We start from the raw sequence: 12,324 nt of genomic DNA on the forward strand, positions 1-12,324 counted from the left end.
TTTCTAGTTCTCTATACAGTGCTGCAGCTGCTTCTCTGGTCCCAGTGGTAAATCCTAATTCCAAGTCCTCTAGACAGTACTGCAGCTGCTTCTCTGGTCTCAGTGGCAAATCCTCATTCTTAGTCCTTTAGGTAGTCCTGCTAGCTGCTTCTCTGGTCTCAATGGTAAATCCCCATTCTAAGTCTTCCAGACAGTCCTGCAGCTGCTTCTCTGGTCCCGGTGGTAAATGCTTATTCTTAGTCCTTTAGCCAGTGCTGCTAGCTGCTTCTCTGGTCTCAGTGGCAATTTCTCACCTAGTTCTCTATACAGTGCTGCAGCTGCTTCTCTGGTCCCACTGGTAAATCTTCATTCTAAGTCCCTAGACAGTGCTGCTAGTTGATACTCTGCTTCCATTGATAATTCCTCATTCGAAGTTCTCTAGCCAGTGATGCAGCTGTGTCTCTGGTCACAGTGGTAATTCCCAATTCTTAGTCCTCTAGCAAGTGCTGCAGCTGTGTCTCTGTTCCCAGTGATAATTCCTGATTTTTAGACTGCTAGACAGTGCTAGCTGCTTCTCTGGTCTCAGTGGTAATTCCTCGTTCCTAGTTCTCTATGCAGTGCTACAGCTGCTTGTCTGGTCCCAGTGGTAAATACTCATTCTAGGTCCTCTAGACAGTGCTGCAGTTGCTTCTACGGTCCCAGAGGTAATTCATTATTCTTAGTCCTCTAGGCAGTGCTGTTAGCTGTTTCTCTGGTCCCATTGGTAAATCCTCATTCTAAGTCCTCTAGATAGTGCTGCAGCTGTATCTCTGGTCACAGTGGTAATTCCGGATTCCTAGACTACTAGGCAGTGCTGCTAACTGCTTCTGTGGTCTCAGTGGTAATTCCTCATTCCTAGTTCTCTATACAGTGCTGTAGCTTCTGCTCTGGTCCCAGTGATAATTCCTTATTCTATGGCCTCTAAGCAGTGCTGCTGGCTGCTTCTCTGGTTCCAGTGGTAATTCCTCGTTCTAAGTCCTTGAAACAGTGCTGCTAGCTGGTACTCTAGTCCCATAGCTAATTCCGCATTCTAAGTGCTATAGGCAGTGCAGCAGCTGCTTCTCTGGAACCATTGATAATTTTTCATTCTTTTTTTTCTTTTAGTTTAGAAAGCTTTATTGAAATAGATAGAGAAAACATGGTACAGAAATTATAGTAAATAGCATGAGGTACAATCCATAGGATGGCAAGGAGTAAGAATGAAAAACAAATGGTGAAAATCCAAATCTCTGGTCCCAGTGTTAATTCCTCATTCTTAATCCTCTAGGCAGTACTGCTAGCTGCTTCTCTGGTCCCATTGGTAATTCCTCATTCTAAGTGCTCTAGACAGTGCTGCTAGCTACTTCTCTGGAGCTAATGTTGTGTCTCTGGTCCCAGTGGCAATTTCCCATTCTTAGTCTTCTAGGAAGCGCTGTAGCTGTGTCTCTGTTTGCAGTGATATTTTCTCATTTGTAGACTTCTAGACAGTTCTGTTAGCTGCTTCTCTGGTCTCGGTGGTAATTCCTCATTCCTAGTTGTCTATACAGAGCTGTAGCTGCTACTCTGGTCCAGTGGTAAATCCTCATTTAAGTCCTCTAGACAGTGCTACAGCTGCTTCTCTGGTCCCAGAGGTAATTCATCATTCCTAGCCCTCTAGGCAGTGCTGCTAGCTGTTTCTCTGGTCCCATTGGTAAATCTTCATTCTAAGTCCTCTAGACAGTGCTGCAAATGTATCTCTGGTCAAAGTGGTAATTCCCAGTTCTTAGTCCTCTAGGCAGTGCTGCTAGCTGCTTCTCTGGTCCCAGTGGTAACTCCTCATTCTAAGTCCCTAGACAGAGTTGCTAGCTGCTTCTCTGGTCCCATAGGTAATTTCTCATCCTAAGTCCTCTAGACAGTGCTGCAGCTGCTTCTCTGGTCCAAGTGGTAATTCCTCATTCTTAGTTCTCTAGGCAGTACTGCTAGCTGCTTCTCTGGTCCCATTGGTAATTCCTCATTCTAAGTCCTATAGAAAGTGATGCTAGCTACTTCTCTGGTACTGTCGGTAATTCCTCATTCTAAGTCCTCTAAGCAGTGCCGGTAGCTGCTTCTCTGGTCCCAGTGATAATTCCTTGTTCTAAGTCCTCGAGGCAGTGCTGCTGGCTGCTTCTCTGGTCCAAGTGGTAATTCCTCATTCTAAGTCCCTAGACAGCGCTGCTAGCTGCTACTCTGATCCCAACAATAATTCCTTATTCTAAGTTCTCTAGGCAGTGATGCAGCTGTGCCTCTGGTCACAGTGGTAATTCCAAATTCATAGTCCTCTAGGAAGTGCTGCAGCTGTTTGTGTTCCCAGTGATAATTCCTGATCCCTAGACTTCTAGACAGACCTGCTAGCTGCTTCTCTTGACTCAGTTGGTAATTCCTCATCCCTAGTTCTCTATAAAGTGCTGTAGCTGCTTCTCTGGTCCCAGTGGTAAATCCTCATTCAAAGTACTCTAGACAGTGCTGCAGCTGCTTCTCTGGCCCTAGTGTTAATTCCTCATTCTTAATCCTCTAGGCAGTGCTGCTAGCTGCTTCTTTGGTACCATCTGTAATTCCTCATTCTAAGTCCTCAAGACAGTACTGCTAGATACTTCTCTGGTCCTGTCGGTAATTCCTCATTCTAAGTCCTCTAGGCAATGCCGGCAGCTGCTTCTCTGATCCCAGTGATAATTCCTCATTCTAAGTCCTCTAGGCAGTGCTGTTGGCTGCTTCTCTGGTTCCAGTGGTAATATATCATTCTAAATTCTTGAAACAGTGCTGCTAGCTGCTACTCTGGTCCCATCGATAATTCCTCATTCTAAGTTCTCTAGGCAGTGATGCAGCTGTGTCTCTGATCACAGTGGTAATTCCCAATTTTGAGTTCTCTAGGAAGTGCTGCAGCTGTGTTTTTTTTCCAGTGAAAATTTCTCATTCTTAGACTTTTAGATGGTGGTGCTAGCTGCTTCTCTGGTCTCAGTGGTTATTCCTCATCCCTAGTTCGCTATACAATGCTGCAGCTGTTTCTCTGGTCCCAGTGGTAAATCCTAATTCTATGTCCTCTAGACAGTGCAGCAGCTGCTTCTCAGGTCCCAGTGGTAATTCCTCCTTCTTAGTCCGCTAGGCAGTGCTGCTAGCTGCTTCTCTGGTCCCACTGGTAATTCCTCATTCTAAGTCCTCTAGACAGTGCTGTTAGCTAATTCTCTGGTGCTAATGTTGTTTCTCTGGTCCCAGTGGTAATTCCCAATTCTTAGTCTTCTAGGAAGCACTGTAGCTGTGTCTCTGTTTCCAGTGATCAATTCTCATTTTTAGACTTCTAGACAGTGTTGCTAGCTGTTTCTCTGGTCTCAGTGGTAATTCCTCATTCCTAGTTGTCTATACAGAGGTGTAGCTGCTACTCTGGTCCAGTGGTAAATCCTCATTTCAAGTCCTCTAGAAAGTGGTGCAGCTGCTTCTCTGGTCCCAGAGGTAATTCATATTTCCTAGCCCTCTAGGCAGTGCTGCTAGCTGTTTCTCTGGTCCCATTGGTAATTTCTCATTCTACGTCCTCTAGACAGTGCTGCGACTGCTTCTCTGATCCCAGTGGCAATTCCTCATTCTAAGTCCTCTAGACAGTGCTGCAAATGCTTCTCAGGTCACAGCAGTAATTAATCATTCTTAGTTCTCTAGGCAGTACTGCCAGCTGTTTCTCTGGTCCCATTGGTGATTCCTCATTCTAAGGCCTCTAGACAGTGCTGCAGCTGCTTCACTGGTCCCAGTGGTAATTCCTCATTCTAAGTCCCTAGACAGCGCTGCTAGCTGCTACTCTGGTCCCAACGATAATTCCTTATTTTAAATTCTCTAGGCAGTGATGCAGCTGTGTCTCTGGTCACAGTGGTAATTCCCAATTCTTAGTCCTCTAGGAATTACTGCAGCTGTTTCTGTGTTCCCAGTGATAATTCCTGATCCCTAGACTTCTGGACAGTCCTGCTAGCTGCTTCTCTGAACTCAGTGGTAATTCCTCATCCCTAGTTCTCTATAAAGTGCTGCAGCTTCTTCTCTGGTCCCAGTGGTAAATACTCATTTTAAGTCCTTCAGACAGTGATGCAGCTGCTTCTCTGGTCCCAGTGGTAATTCCACATTCTTAATCCTTTAGGCAGTGCTGCTAGCTGCTTCTCTGGTATCAGTGGTAATTCATCATTCTTAATCATCTAGGCAGTGCAGCTAGCTGCCACTCAGGTCCCAACAATAATTCCTTATTCTAAGTCCCTAGACAGCGCTGCTAGCTGCTAATGTGGTCCCAACGATAATTCCTAATTCTAAGTTCTCTAGAGGTAATTCATAATTCCTAGCCCTCTAGGCAGTGCTGCTAGCTGCTTCTCTGGTCCCATTGGTAATTCCTCATTCTAAGTCCTCTAGACAGTGCTGCAGCTGCTTCTCTGGTCCAAGTGGTAATTCCTCATTCTTAGTTCTCTTGGCAGTACTGCTAACTGCTTCTCTGGTCCCATTGGTAATTCCTCATTATAAATCCTAAAGAAAGTGATGCTTGCTATTTCTCTGGTCCTGTCGGTAATTCCTCATTCTAAGTCCTCTAGGCAGTGTCAGTAGCTGCTTCTCTGGTCCCAGTGATAATTCCTTGTTCTAAATCCTCGAGGCAGTGCTGCTGGCTGCTTCTCTGGGCCAAGTGGTAATTCCTCATTTTAGGTCCCTAGACAGCGCTGCTAGATGCTAATCTGGTCCCAACGATAATTCTTTATTCTAAGTTCTCTAGGCAGTGATGCAGCTGCGTCTCTGGTCACAGTGGTAATTTCCCAATTCTTAGTCCTCTAGGAATTGCTGCAGCTGTTTCTGTGTTCCCAGTGATAATTCCTGATCCCTAGACTTCTAGACAGTCCTGCTAGCTGCTTCTCTGGACTCAGTGGTAATTCCTCATTCCTAGTTATCTATAAAGTGCTGCAGCTGCGTCTCTGGCCCCAGTGGTAAATCCTCATTCTAAATCTTCCAGACAGAGCTGCAGCTGCTTCTCTGGTCCTAGTAGTTATTCCACATTCTTAGTCCTTTAGACAGTGCTGCTAGGTGCTTCTCTGGTATCAGTGGTAATTCATCATTCTTAATCCTCTAGGCAGTGCTCCTATCTGCTTCTCTGGTCCCGTTGGTAACTCTTCTATCTAAGTTCTCTAAGCCGTGATGATTGCTGCTTCTCTGGTCCCAATAGTAAATCTTTATTCTAAGTCCTCGAGACAGTGCTGCAGCTGCTTTTCTGGTCCCATCGGTAATTCCTCATTCTAAGTCCTCTAGACAGTGCTGCTAGCTACCTCTCTGGTCCTGTCAGTAATTCCTCTTTCTAAGTCCTCTAGGCAGTGCTGCTAGTTACTTCTCTGGCCCTGTCGGTAATTTCTCAATCTAAGTCCTTTAGGTAGTGCTGGTAGCTGCTTCTCTACTTCCATCAGTAATTCCTCATTCTAAGTATTCTAGGCAGTGCTGCTAGCTCCTACTCTGGTCCCGTTGATAATTCCTCATTCGAGATTCTGTAGCCAGTGATGCAGCTGTGTTTCTGGTCCAAGTGGTAATTCCCAATTCTTAGTCCTCTTTGAAGCACTGCAGCTGTGTCTCTGTTCCCAGTGATAATTCTTCATTCTTAGACTTCTAGACCATGGTGCTAGCTGCTTTTCTGGTCTCAGTGGTAATTCCTCGTTCCTAGTTCTCTATACAGTGCTGCAGCTGCTTCTCTGGTCCCAGTGGTAAATCCTAATTCCAAGTCGCCTAGACAGTGCTGCAGCTGCTTCTCTGGTCTCAGTGTCAAATCCTCATTCTTAGTCCTTTAGGCAGTGCTGCTAGCTGCTTCTCTGGTCTCAGTGGTAATTCCTCATTCCTAGTTATATATACAGTGCTGCAGCTGCTTCTCTGGTCCCAGTGTTAAATCCCCATTCTAAGTCCTCCAGACAGTACTGCAGCTGCTTCTCTGGTCCCAGTGATAATTCCTCATTCTTAGTCCTTTAGGCAGTGCTGCTAGCTGCTTCTCTGGTCTCAGTGGCAATTCCTCATACCTAGTTCTCTATACAGTGCTGCAGCTGCTTCTCTGGTCCCAGTGGTAAATCCCCATTCTAAGTCCTCCAGACAGTGCTAGCTGCTTCTCTGGTCTCAGTGGTAATTCCTCGTTCCTAGTTCTCTATACAGTGCTGCAGCTGCTTCTCTGGTCCCAGTGGTAAATCCTAATTCCAAGTCCCCTAGACAGCGCTGCAGCTGCTTCTCTGGTCTCAGTGGCAAATCCTCATTCTTAGTCCTTTAGGCAGTGCTGCTAGCTGCTTCTCTGGTCTCAGTGGTAATTCCTCATTCCTAGTTCTCTATACAGTGCTGCAGCTGCTTCTCTGGTCCCAGTGGTAAATCCCCATTCTAAGTCCTCCAGACAGTGCTGCAGCTGCTTCTCTGGTCCCAGTGGTAATTCCGCATTCTTAGTCTTTTAGGCAGTGCTGCTAGCTGCTTCTCTGGTCTCAGTGGCAATTCCTCATACCTAGTTCTCTATACAGTGCTGCAGCTGCTTCTCTGATCCCAGTGGTAAATCCTCATTCTAATTCCCTAGACAGTGCTGCTAGTTGATACTCTGCTTCCATTGATAATTCCTCATTCGAAGTTCTCTAGCCAGTGATGCAGCTGTGTCTCTGGTCACAGTGGTAATTCCCAATTCTTAGTTCTCTAGCAAGTGCTGCAGCTGTGTCTCTGTTCCCAGTGATAATTCCTGATTTTTAGACTGCTAGACAGTGCTAGCTGCTTCTCTGGTCTCAGTGGTAATTCCTCGTTCCTAGTTCTCTATGCAGTGCTACAGCTGCTTCTCTAGTCCCCGTGGTAAATCCTCATTCTAGGTCATCTAAACAGTGCTGCAGCTGCTTCTCTGGTCCCAGAGGTAATTCATTATTCTTAGTCCTCTAGGCAGTGCTGCTAGCTGTTTCTCTGGTCCCATTGGTAATTCCTCATTCCAAGTCCTCTAGACAGTGCTGCAGCTGTATCTCTGGTCACAGTGGTATTTCCTGATTCCTAGACTACTAGGCAGTGCTGCTAACTGCTTCTCTGGTCTCAGTGGTAATTCCTCATTCCTAGTTCCCTATACAGTGCTGTAGCTTCTTCTCTGGTCCGAGTGATAATTCCTTATTCTATGTCCTCTAGGCAGTGCAGCAGCTTCTTCTCTGGTACCATTGATAATTGTTCATTCTTTTTTTTCTTTTTTTTAGAAAGCTTTATTGAAATAGATAGAGAAAACATGGTACAGAAATTATAGTAAATAGCATGAGGTACAATCCATAGGATGACAAGGAGTAAAAATGAAAAACAAATGGTGAAAATCCAAGACTTCATACAATGTCAAGATAATAAACCAATATAAGAGTAAAATAAAGTCTAAGAGTACCATAGTAAAATCAGCATTTTTTGTTTTTAAATTTTAAAGAATAAAGAAAAGGTGAAAGAAAGAAGAAAGGAGAAAATAGAGACAGGAAAGGAGGAAGATAGAGAGAAATGAAAGATATAGGCAATTATATCATATAAACTAGTAAAACTTTCCAATAGTAATCAAAACAAAATCACAATAAGCAATATACAATCATAAATTATGAACATTATGAGAGAAAAAGAAAGGAATAAACGCATCATTCACGGTGGCTGAAAAAGAAAGTTACTATCCTTGGCCTGTAGTGCAGAAGAAGAAATATAATTGGTGAGAGGAGACCAGAAGGCCTCCTTACGAATAAGATGTTGAGAAGCGTTTACATAGGCTCTATCAAGCCTGTGATGGTGACATAAAAGATTCCACCAGGCGGAGAAGGAACCTTTGGAGGCATCCTTCCAATTAGACATTATAACTTGTAAAGCAATAGCAATGGATGGTCTATAAATGGGCCAAGCTTACTAGCACCAAACCAGTGTGTAGAATTACTACCCAAATATATGGATTGAATATCAAAAGGGAAATTAATGGAGCACATAAACGCAATAGACTTGCATACCTTTGTCCACAAAGTAAAAATAGTGGGGCAATGAAAAAAGGAATGAATATAAGTGCCGGGAGTGTTATTACAGGACCAACAATTAGGAGATAGGTCAGAGCTAAATTTAGAAACAGTTAATGGGGTTAAAAATAATCTCTGGTAAAAATAATAGAGTGTTTGAGTGGTACTGGCATTGCATGAAGTATGGTGTATCCAGGTCCAAATGGAATTCCATGTGTGTATAGAGAATGTATGTTGCAAGTCTGTTTCCCACAAGAGTTCAACCTTGCTTTTAGGACTAGTGGGTAGAGAAAAAAAGAGATATTTGTAAATGTGAGGTGCCCGGAGAAAAGGGCAAGTAGGTAACGATTGGACAAAAGGGTCACCTGAAGAGGAAGAGGTATCAGAGAGAAGAGAAAGCCGTTGAGATAAAGTCGATCTCAAAGAATCAAACTTAGAAAGAGACGCGATGGATAAATGATATTTAGATTGGATTTCCTGAATAGATAAAAGCTGCTTATTATGAATTAAATGTTTAACCAGATAATACCTTTGAGAATCCAATCTTTCCAGAAAATAGTACGTTTAGATATTGTAATGGATTTATTATGCCAAATAGAGGAATCCATAAATAGCTGAAGTGGTGATCGCAATTTAGTAAAAATCGGAGAGAGAGTAGAAATAAGATACGGGATAGTGGTAGGAGATTTCAACGAGCGAGGAGGATGAACAAAATTGGCTAACGAGGAAAAGGGGAATGGATAAATAACAGACTTCTCCAGTTTATACCATACTGATATGGGAGAGTCATCAGAAGAAGAAAGATAGGGCAAAACTTGCCGGATTAGGAAGGAGGAATGATATTGGCGAAAATTAAGAAACTTAACCCCATCCCTATCTATGGGAGCAAACAAAGCAGAGAGAGAGATGCCAACTTTTCGATTATTCCAAAGAAATTTACTCAAGATACTATTAAGATTCTTGAAAAACTTTGATGGAAGTCGTACCGGTAACATGGAAAGATAGAAGTTGATTACTGTAAGCATCATCATCTTAGAAGTATCAAGCCTGCCCCACCAGGACAAACATAAAGGGGACCACTTCCCTGCCATATCAGAAATTTTTGATAAGACATCATCCAAGTTAAGTTGAACTGTCTTAGCAATAGAAAAATAATATTTTATCCCTAGACAAGTAATGTAATTAGTGTTCCATTTAAAATCCATCCCTTCAAACATATTTTTAAGACAGTTTTTATTAACTGAAGAATTTCAGACTTAGAAAAATGTAATTTATATCCAGACATGGCAGCATAAGAAGACAAAAGGTCAATAAAAGCAGGTAAAGAGGTAGCAGGATCGGACTTAACTTCTATAGATTTATGAGTAAAAACCCCGAAAAGCAGGGGAATTCCTAAGGGAGTGAAGAAAAGGTTCCAGAGACAGAATGAAAATCATAGGAGACAAAGGACAACCTTGACGAGTGCCTCGTTGGAGAATAAAATAAGGAGATTGGAAGCCATTAACAAAGACCGAAGTGGTAGGGGAAGAGTACAACAGACTAATAAGAGATAAAATAATAGGGCCGAAGCCATGCCACTTGAGGGCACGCATCATAAAAAGCCAATGAATGCGGCCAGAAGCTTTCTCTGCATCTAAGGTAAGAGCGGCGACCGGGGTAGAACTTTTGGAAGCAAGGTGAATAATGTTCAGAAAAGTTCTAGAGTTGTCCGCAATCATTCTACCCTTGACAAACACTGTTTGCTCATAACCAATCAGACCGGGAATAACATTATTATTACGAAGAGCAAGGACCTTGGCAAAAATCTTACAGTCTAAATTGATTAAAGAAATAGGGTGATAATTAGCACAAGAAGAAGGATCCTTGCCTTTCTAAGGAATTAGCCAGATAATAGCTTCAAGAAAAGAACCACAAGCTTCTTTGTGAGACATAAAATGTTGGAATAAAGATAAAAGATGAGGAAGTAGAATCTGGGAGAAACAAGAATAAAATTCAGCAGTGAAGCCATCCAGGCCAGGAGATTTATCCTTTGGTAGTTGGGCAAGGGCAGATTTACTTTCAGGAAGAGAAAGATCCCTTTCTAGTACAGAGCAATCAGGAAGCGAAGAGGGGCGTGGAGGAAGTGCTTCAAAAAAAGAATCCAATGCCTCCTCAGAAGGAGAAAATTCTGGAGTAAATAACTTTTTATAAAAATCTGTGAAACAGTTTAATATTTCCTCATCCTTGAAATGATCCACACCACTAATGTCGGTAATTTTGACTACCTTAGAACATTGGGATTTAACCTTTAAATAGTTTGCCATTAATTTGCAAGCTCTATTGCGACCCCCGTAGAATTTAGAGTTAACTTTGAGTAGAAAGCCAGAAGCCTCCTCAGTCGATTCCTTATTAAAAGACAACTTAGCCTGAATCAACTTTTTTAAGGTGTTCCCATCATTAGAAGTAAAGTATGCATGCTCGAGATGTTTAATAGAGGCTAACAGAGAAGCGGAGTCCTTCCTTCGCTGTTTCTTTTTGGCCTCAACCTAATCGATGATGAATCCTCTGGCTGTTGCCTTGAAGGCATCCCATAAAGTGAGAAAACGAATATCCGGAGTGGCGTTCCTAAGGAAAAACTCTGACAAGAACTCCTTAAAAAGCTCCAGAAACTTATGGTCCTTGAGTAAATAATTATTGAAGCGCCATCTGCGTGGCTTGGAAGGTTCAGAGGGGAGGTCCAAGCTAATCAAAACTGGAGCATGATCAGAAATAAGAATAGAACCGATATCAGACTGGATTAGGTTGGGAAGGAGATGGGGACTCAAAAAATATATAATCTATTTTAGAAGAAGATTAATGAACAGTAGAATAGAAAGTGTATTCTAACGTGTCAGGATGAGATATTCTCCATGCATCAACCAGACCCCTCGAATGAAATGTAATCATGAAGGTTTTTTGCCTTTTATTGGGAATGCACCTAGTGGTGGATTTCCTATCCGTGAAAGGGTCCATGACCTGATTGCAATCCCCTCCCACTAGTAAGTTAATGTCAGAGCATGAGTGAAGAGTGTGTGACATATTCTTCCAGAATTGCGCATCAAGACCAGTTGGGCCGTAAATGTTGAGAAGGGAGATAGGGGAACCATTTATGTTGAGATGTAAAGGGAGCCATCTTCCATCACCATCTCTCTCCTCCCCCTCCCCAACAGGAGAAAGAGATTTGTGAAATAAAGTAATCACTCCATTCTTCCTGTCTTTGGGCGGGGAACAAAAAACATGGCCCACCCATTGCCTTTTGAGAGAATTAATCTTGTTTTCGTTAAGATGAGTCTCCTGGAGCATTGCTATTTTACATTTCAGCCTAGACAAATGAGTGAGAACCCTCTGTTTCTTAACAGGGTTGCGTAATCCTTTAACATTTCATGAAACAATGCGAATATTATCAGTCATAATATCTAGAAAGGAACAACATTAATCAACAAGGTGTGAGAATGATAACCTTTCAGCAACAACTGAAATAACTTATAAATTATATACCTGTAGAATATACACATGAAACTAAGTAATACAGAGTGTCAAAGAATAAATAGTAGAGAGCAGTAAGAAAAAAGGATAATAAAATAATAACATATTGGAAAATACCAGGAGATGGAAAAAGATAGAAATGGTACGCTGAAAGAAAACCAGAAAGAGGAGAAAGGAAAGAGAGAAAAGGTAGAAGAAGTAAGTGATAAACAAAGGAAAGTTGACAAGAAGCTGAAGGACTTCAGTCAAGAAAGACAGGGTAAAAATCCAGAAAGAAGGAAATAACATGAGGAAGTGGGAAGCCGCAAAGGTAAGAAAGATGACCAAGCCAACCAGGACAGCCGAGAACAGCCAGGACCAAAAATAGAGAAATAAATCTAAAAATAAAAAACAAGGAGCCAATATGAAACGTCACAATGAAAGAAACGAACTACAGATCAAACCTGAATCAATAAACACAAAACAGGCAGTAACAAAAACCAGGATGTGTGAAGAAATAAACAACACTTACCATACTTGAGGGTAACTGTAAACATAAGGATGAAGGTGGAAAGGCAGGGAAGATGGAAACATCTGGGAAATGAGGCTGTACAGAAATAGAGAACATCTGTGGATAAAGACAAAGAGAAACAATAACATGAAATGACCAACCAAAATAACAAACTACAATATTCTAGAAAAAACAACAATGGCAGTCCAAAACCAACAACAGTAGAAGAGGACCAACATCTTTAGGGAATACAATAGAAAAGATAAACTCAGAGAACATAAGACAAAATATGAACGACAAAGTTGATCAGGTCCCTCCAAAGTCCATCTCGTCTCCTTTGTGGTGAAAAATGAATTGCCT

General features: G+C 42.3%; 1 long non-coding RNA gene across 1 annotated transcript in view; it reads right to left on the minus strand.

Annotated features, from left to right (window-relative positions):
- LOC146773025 (uncharacterized) overlaps positions 1–12,083 on the minus strand; it is a 543,284-nt gene extending 531,201 nt beyond the window's left edge. The window contains exon 1 of the long non-coding RNA XR_014972322.1: positions 11,986–12,083. This is a non-coding gene — a long non-coding RNA (uncharacterized LOC146773025). The remainder of the gene's footprint in view (positions 1–11,985) is intronic.
- Between the last annotated feature and the right edge of the window lie 241 nt (positions 12,084–12,324).

This window comes from Triturus cristatus, chromosome 12 (assembly GCF_964204655.1).
Source record: "Triturus cristatus chromosome 12, aTriCri1.1, whole genome shotgun sequence".
Taxonomy (NCBI): Eukaryota; Metazoa; Chordata; class Amphibia; order Caudata; family Salamandridae; genus Triturus; species Triturus cristatus.